The following is a 6,736-nucleotide window of genomic DNA, read 5'->3' as shown; positions in this document are numbered from 1 at the left end:
AAACTGGGAAGAATCTAACAAAACACACACAGCACGAGGAAGATCACGGCACTGTAGTAAACAATCAATCAATCAATCAATCAATCTTTACATGAGCCAGGTGAGGAAACACTATCACAGGGAGCCGTCTGCACCGGGAGCCTCCAGGCTGGGCAAAGAAGCCCCCCAGCCAGGCTGAGAATGTGTGGATGATGTGAGCAGAACACACATATAGTTTAATGAGTATTATTTTGCTTTTCTCCATTTCATCAGTTTTGTAAGTTTTGCTGAATGAGCCCTCATCTGGGACTCTCCTTAGCTCTTACTGGGACAGTGGCGCGGCTGCCCCTCTGTGGGTCTTCCTTGGTCTCTTGTGTTCTGGGGGCCTCTGGATGTCTGGAGTTTTGATCTCCTCCATACCCGCTTCACACCCTGGAGGACGGGGCTGTGGCTCCCCACACTCCCTAGCAGATCATTACATGGAGAAACCTTTGGAATGCAAGCATGCTGATCCACACAGGTATGCACACATGGGTATTCACAGACGCGGACTAAAGCTTTCTTGGCTGCTGCCTCAAAGCACACTGTGCGCTGTCTAGCTTGCGTGCTGCACAATATCGTTTATTATTTAGTAACTATTGATATCTATGACTAGCTAGTTTATTGTGATGGTGCTTTTTTTTTTTTCTTATTATGTTGCTCTCTGTTGTTTGCTGTCTCCTCTGTTTTTTTTTCTCCATACAGGTGACCCAGGAGTTTTGTTTTTTCTGTTTGTTTGTTTTTTTTTCTCTCTTCCCCCCCTTCTCACAGTCTCTTCTCCCCTTTGGTTTTCTTTCTTTCTCTCCCTCTCTTTCTTTCATTCTTTCTCCCTGTCATGTCTGTCCCGTTTGTAACTGAAAATAAAATAAATTCATAATTATAATAAAGGTCAATCAAATGGACCTATATGGCAAGGCCATGATGATCCACTTGGTAAGAAAAAAAAAATACAAAAAATACAAAAAAACATCAGACGTGATTTTTGTTTCTGAAAACAGTTTTAAACTTCTCATTAGCTGTCACAGTCCGGGTGAGCTGCTGGTAAATTTCCACCATGTTCTCCTGTGTCTGCCCCTGGGCAGAGCCGTCATCTCCTCACATGGAGCCAATCTGGAGCAACCTACTCAGGATATTTAAGACCAGCGTTGCCGTCTCTTCACTGCTAGTTTGCCAACTTACCCTCGGTGGTAACAGGCTACCATGCTTCATGCTCCTTGCCCAAGTCTATGCACTCGGCCATACTCACTGCAGTTTCATGCTCCGTCTCCTGGGAAGGATTTCAATATCACACCTGCTGCCCTCTTCCCACTGCTTCTCACAGGATCCCTTGGAGCTCAGGTCAGCCCATCTTAAATCTATTCAGCTCAGCTGGACCTTCACCTACTCCCCTCAAAGTACCACCAACTCCACCTGCAACATAAGCCATACTCCTCTTTAAAATTCAACCACACCTGGAGAAGTCTGTGAACCCACTAACCCCCTTTTCCTCTCTCCCTCTTGATCACCACGCCACCTTAGGCCACCACGCTACGTTTTCTTGTCAGGAATCCCACGTCAAGTATAACTCTGTGTTTTTGTGCCAAATAAAGATTTGTGTGAAGCAAACTCAACCGTCTCCACATGTGGTCCAGCATTTGAGTCCAGTTTCGTACAGGCCTTTGGCCCCTTGTGACATTAGGCCTACATTTTTTGCAGTACTCTTTCCAAAGTAGGTGAGGTTTTGAGAAAAATGACAAAACAAAAAAACCTGTTTTGATGTCTTAAAACGACGGTGAAAGTGTTTTATGAAGTGTCTTTTGCATAGATGAGTCTGTGTGGTGAAAAAGGCCTTACATATTTGGAGAGCTGCATTAAGAGTGGTGAGAATGACGTTCCTGATGTAAGACTTTCACCAAAGCAACTGAGAAAAGCAGTGATGGGGAAACATTTACTGGAGTTCATTTAAGTGTTCACGAATAAATGTCAGTGAAGTCGTTTGAAAACGTGTGTGTGTGTGTGAAACATGTCAAAAGTGAACCAAAGCAACACATGGTGATAAAACCCGAATTGAATGGTAATGTTTACCAGTTAGAAGCCTTCACAGTGAGAACAGCACAGAGCACAGTCTTCTCTACCTGGAAGGAATTTTCAAAACTTCCTAAAACACCATTATTTGTAGACAGAATTCCAAAATAGAAATAAAAACTCATTAAATAAACCCTGTATGTGTAGGCAGCGTCTTAACAATGGACATGTTCCTTCAGAAATTAAAAAAAAATTATAGAAAAAAATGCTGGTACACTTTCCAGAACTTAATATTTTTGTGAAATTCAAAACATAACTACATGAATCTGAAGTTTTTTTGAAGCGTTTTAGGCTGAGAATTAGTTTCAGTGTTTAGAGTTGTGAAAAAATAAGTGCCAGGTTTCAAGAGATGTTTTCACATGTGAAAGCTGTAAAATCTACATTTTGAAATCATATTCTTTAAATATTGTTGTAATGGGCTTTATTTGTTTTAATTACACTATTATAATATTATTAAATGATACAAACAGTGAATGATTTTGTTGAGTTTGTTTGTTTCAGAGTCAGAGAGCCGTGTCTCTCTACAGTCAGAGGTTTTTGTACGGCGCCTCAATGAGTTTGTATCACTGTGGTACACGTTCGGTGGAGGAACCAGACTGGATGTTGGAAGTAAGTCAAAAACAAAGTTACTTCTATGTCCTTTTTCTCTTTAATTTAATTTTCTTTTCTTTAATTTCATTTAATATGAAAGGCTAGGAAACTTTTTGTGTAACTGATTAATTATTTTATTCATAAATTTTGTCCTAAGAAACAAAGTCAGCTTTGGAAATGAATATTCAGACACTCAGGACAATTTCCAATGAAAATCTGGGATACTTCATAGTATTAATTATTATTTGTAGTTCTGATGATAAAGTTGTATTTTGAGGGCTTGTAGGTTTAGTTCAGTCTGACAGAGTCAGAGAGCCGTGTCTCTCTACAGTCAGAGGTTTTTGTACGGCGCCTCAATGAGTTTGTATCACTGTGGTGGACTTTTGGTGGAGGAACCAGACTGGATGTTGGAAGTAAGTTAATTAAACTGTGTTTATTATTAAATATTGTATCATTTTATTTAATAATTATTTGTTAGACTGCTTAGATGAGACAAAAGTATTTTTTTTATTTAAAATAATTTAGTTTTTGATGTTTGTCCTTTTTACTGGACTAATTCAGATGAGCTCTGCGAGTTTCTCTTGTTTAATCTACATTTCTGTCACAGTAAAATGTAGACAAGAGTAAACTTCATCATCTTATGATTAGTTTGTAAATTTCATCCACATCAGCTGCTGTTTGGATGAGTCAAAGTTTGCTTTCTGATGTTTTTATCGTGTCAGATGTTTCAGATTTAGTTTGAAATCATGTGAGCTGTTCAATAACATTTCAAATCTGTATGAATGAGTAGCTGCTCTGTGCTTGTGTCCACTCATTTCTTCAGTCGTCCATGATTTAGACTTCTAATCATTTTAAAGCCAAACTTCTGCTGTAAATGTTTCCACATCTGCTTCTTTTATTTCCAGTGTAGTTTGAACATATTTCAGCTCAAACTGTGTGATGATTCTCTCTGTGCTGATATGCATGAGAGGTTTCTGAAAGGGAAGTGAAACAATGTGTGAGTGAATGACTGGTGGAGCAGAAAAAACACCTGACAGAAACTTCTTAACGGAGAAATTCAAATTGTGGTTCCTGTCCTCTAAGCTGATTGGTGTTTCCTAGGTGATACCCGCCCCGCCCTGAAGGTGCTGGGTCCCTCCAACAAGGAGCTGGAGCAGGGGAAGGCCACGCTCATGTGTGTGGCCAACAAGGGCTTCCCCTCAGACTGGAGTCTGTCCTGGAAGACGAGCGACAGCAGTGGCAGCAGCAGCATCAGAGGGGAGGAGAGCAGGACTCCTGGAGTGCTGCAGAATGACGGCCTCTACAGCTGGAGCAGCACCCTGACGCTCACTGCAGACCAGTGGGGGAAGGTGGGCTCTGTGACCTGTGAGGCCACCCAGGGCTCCCAGTCTCTGGTCTCAGAGATACTGAGGAGAGACCAGTGTTCCCAGTCCTGATGTCAATCACTGAGTCTTTGATGTTGATTTTCTTCTGTCTCTTTGTTTCTTTGTGTTTGCAGATTTAAAAAATAAACTCATCAAACAGTCATATTTCCATCTCATAATGACAACAATCAGAGCATCAATCTCCTCTAGTTTCATCCTTTTGTGTCTGTTGTAAAGCTGATATTTCAAACTCTTAAAAGAATAAAAACGTACCGAGAAAACATGTTCTTTGACTCTGTGAGTTTAATAAATGCACATTAAAAAATTAAGATTTTGTAATATTTGTAAAACCAGACCAAAATAAAAATGTAAACAGACACATCAAGTGTAATGTGCAGTGAAAATGGTTAAATATATTTTTTAATCCACATATTAAATATTTCTCTATAAGATGTTGAGGTCATGTCAACCATAGATTATCTGTGTGCTCTTCATAATTTCTAGTCTCAAAGCTGCTTTATGATCTACATTTTAATCTGATCTAAAACCTAATAAGTAAAATTAAAGAGCAGGGTGTCATCTGTATGTTTAAACAGAAATCATTTAAATCAAGTTTAAGTGAAGATTTACTGAAGTTTAATGAACTATTTGACAGTGAAACTCTGATGAAGCACCAAAGCAGAGAAGAGTCTAGAAGCTGGTGGTGGCAGAGGTGAAGCAGGTGGAGACTTAGCTGAGGATCTCTAATTGTCAGGATGAGGTGGAGATCAGGAGTCTGAGAGTTAAAGCACACAAAACAGAGGCTGAGTAACTCACAGAAGGCAGCGAGACAATAACTGGACTCAAATAATGACAACAGAATTGAGCTTGAAGTGGACATGATGTTAAGAACAGACTAACAGAACAAACACAGGAATGCAGGCAGATGAGAGACTACATGTCTGCTTTAATCAACTTATATAGAAGTTAATCTCTTCTGGTGTTCACAGCAAAATGAGAGAAACTCACTTCACTAAACCTCTTAACACAAGACAAAGACCACGGTCTGTCAGGATGATGATCACATCTTATTTTCAGTGGTTTCAGATTTAGGTACGACTTTATATTAATGTCACACTTTTAAGCATTAGTAAGATATTATTTTAAAGAGAAACATTTTAGTTCTTTGTTCTGTCTACATTAATACTTTGGAAACTGACTAAATAACTTTAAGTTTTTACAACAGTAACAGTGATTTGTTTGTGCTGGAAATATCCAAATGAGGCTAAATCTTCACTGAACACATCCCCTACAAACACTGTTATAACAGCCTGCTTGATTTGTTAATCAGCAGAATATCAGAATATTATAGACACTAGTTGTGATGTGACTACAATGATTTTCTGGATTTGATGAAGGACTGCAGCTGAGCTCCACAGAAGGATCAGTTTAATATTTAACAGCTTACAAATAGAAAAGAGCTCGTGTCTTTTTATCTGAACTCTCAGTTTCTCTAAAGTCTATTTTCTCTCTCTGGACAGACTGTCTATTATTATAAATGTAGAAACTAAGAATGAGTCAGACTGATGGACTACTCTTGTAAGGAGAATAATGCAAACTAAAACTACATAATAATTTCACAACCTTTAATTAGGGGTATAACGCGGCATAAGATAATATAATAATCTCACAGTGTACACAAATGAACTTCCACAGTAAATATTAAAGTAATCGTTCCTCCCAGTCTTTTAGTTTGTTCTGCAGCTGTTGCTTCAGATCAGTTCCTCTTCAGCTGAGAGGTTTTTGTACAACAGATTTTCACTGTGTGAACGGGAAGTTGTAACCACTTTGTCCACAGTAATAAACTCCTGCATCTTCAGCCTGAACTCCACTGATGGTCAAAGTAAAGTCAGTCCCAGATCCACTTCCACTGAAACGATCAGAAACTCCAGACTGACGGTTTGTTGCATAATAAACAAGCAGTTTAGGAGCTTCTGAGGGTTTCTGAAGATACCAGTGGAGGTAGCTACCCATACCTGAACTGGCTTTACATCTGACAGAAACAGTCTGTCCTGGAACAACAGACTGAGCTTTAGGAGTCTGAGTCAGGACGATTTCTGCTGATGAACCTGAAACATAAAAAGAGGAGAAGAGTTATTGAGACAAATTGAGCTCAGAGAAAGATGATCAACATCCAAACATTCGAGGATCATTTCTCTAACATGGAGAACAGATGGAAGAAGGTCAGTGCTGCTGGTTTCAGAGTTTCTCCATCAGAGCAGAACATCATTGTGGTGAACCTGGCTGCATGCTGAAGCAAAGTTTTCACAGAGAGTCTCACCCTGAACAAGGAGCCCCAGGGTGGGCAGCAGTAGAGTCAGTGACATCATCATTGTGCTGCTGTTGTGTGAGTGGCTCTGAAAGGCCTGGACAGCCACTGATCAACACTGGCCTCTTAACAGCTGTGAGCAGAGAGGCAGGACACATATGCAAACACACAGAGTCAGTCAGCTGCAGCTGTTTCCTTCTCAGTACTGAAGCCATTTCCACTTTACATTATTACATATTGAGGACATCGAATGTTCTGACAGTTAATTGTAGATTATAAAAAAAATTCTGAAGTGAAGCAAAGTAATTATTAAAAACAACAAAAAAACAAAGTAAATATTTGGTTTCATGCCCTTTTCAGAATTCTGAAGAAAATTTAAACTCAAAGGTAG

General features: G+C 39.5%; 1 long non-coding RNA gene and 1 pseudogene across 1 annotated transcript; one reads left to right on the top strand and one right to left on the bottom strand.

Annotated features, from left to right (window-relative positions):
- Positions 1-1,822: 1,822 nt before the first annotated feature.
- LOC146548548 (Ig kappa-b4 chain C region pseudogene) lies at positions 1,823-4,109 on the top strand (annotated as a pseudogene).
- A 357-nt stretch (positions 4,110-4,466) lies between these two features.
- Positions 4,467-6,398, bottom strand: LOC146548547 (uncharacterized). The gene is made up of 3 exons (XR_014890389.1): positions 6,358-6,398; positions 6,053-6,145; positions 4,467-4,812 (listed from the first exon to the last, which is right to left on the bottom strand). It is a non-coding gene; the product is annotated as an uncharacterized LOC146548547 (long non-coding RNA).
- Between the last annotated feature and the right edge of the window lie 338 nt (positions 6,399-6,736).

This window comes from Mchenga conophoros, linkage group LG22 (genome assembly GCF_057382185.1).
Source record: "Mchenga conophoros isolate Kocher_MC1m ecotype Shallow Benthic linkage group LG22, M_conophoros_male_GT1.1, whole genome shotgun sequence".
Taxonomy (NCBI): Eukaryota; Metazoa; Chordata; class Actinopteri; order Cichliformes; family Cichlidae; genus Mchenga; species Mchenga conophoros.
Note: the sequence above shows the minus strand (reverse complement) of the source record. Positions and strands in the feature narration are given on the sequence as shown.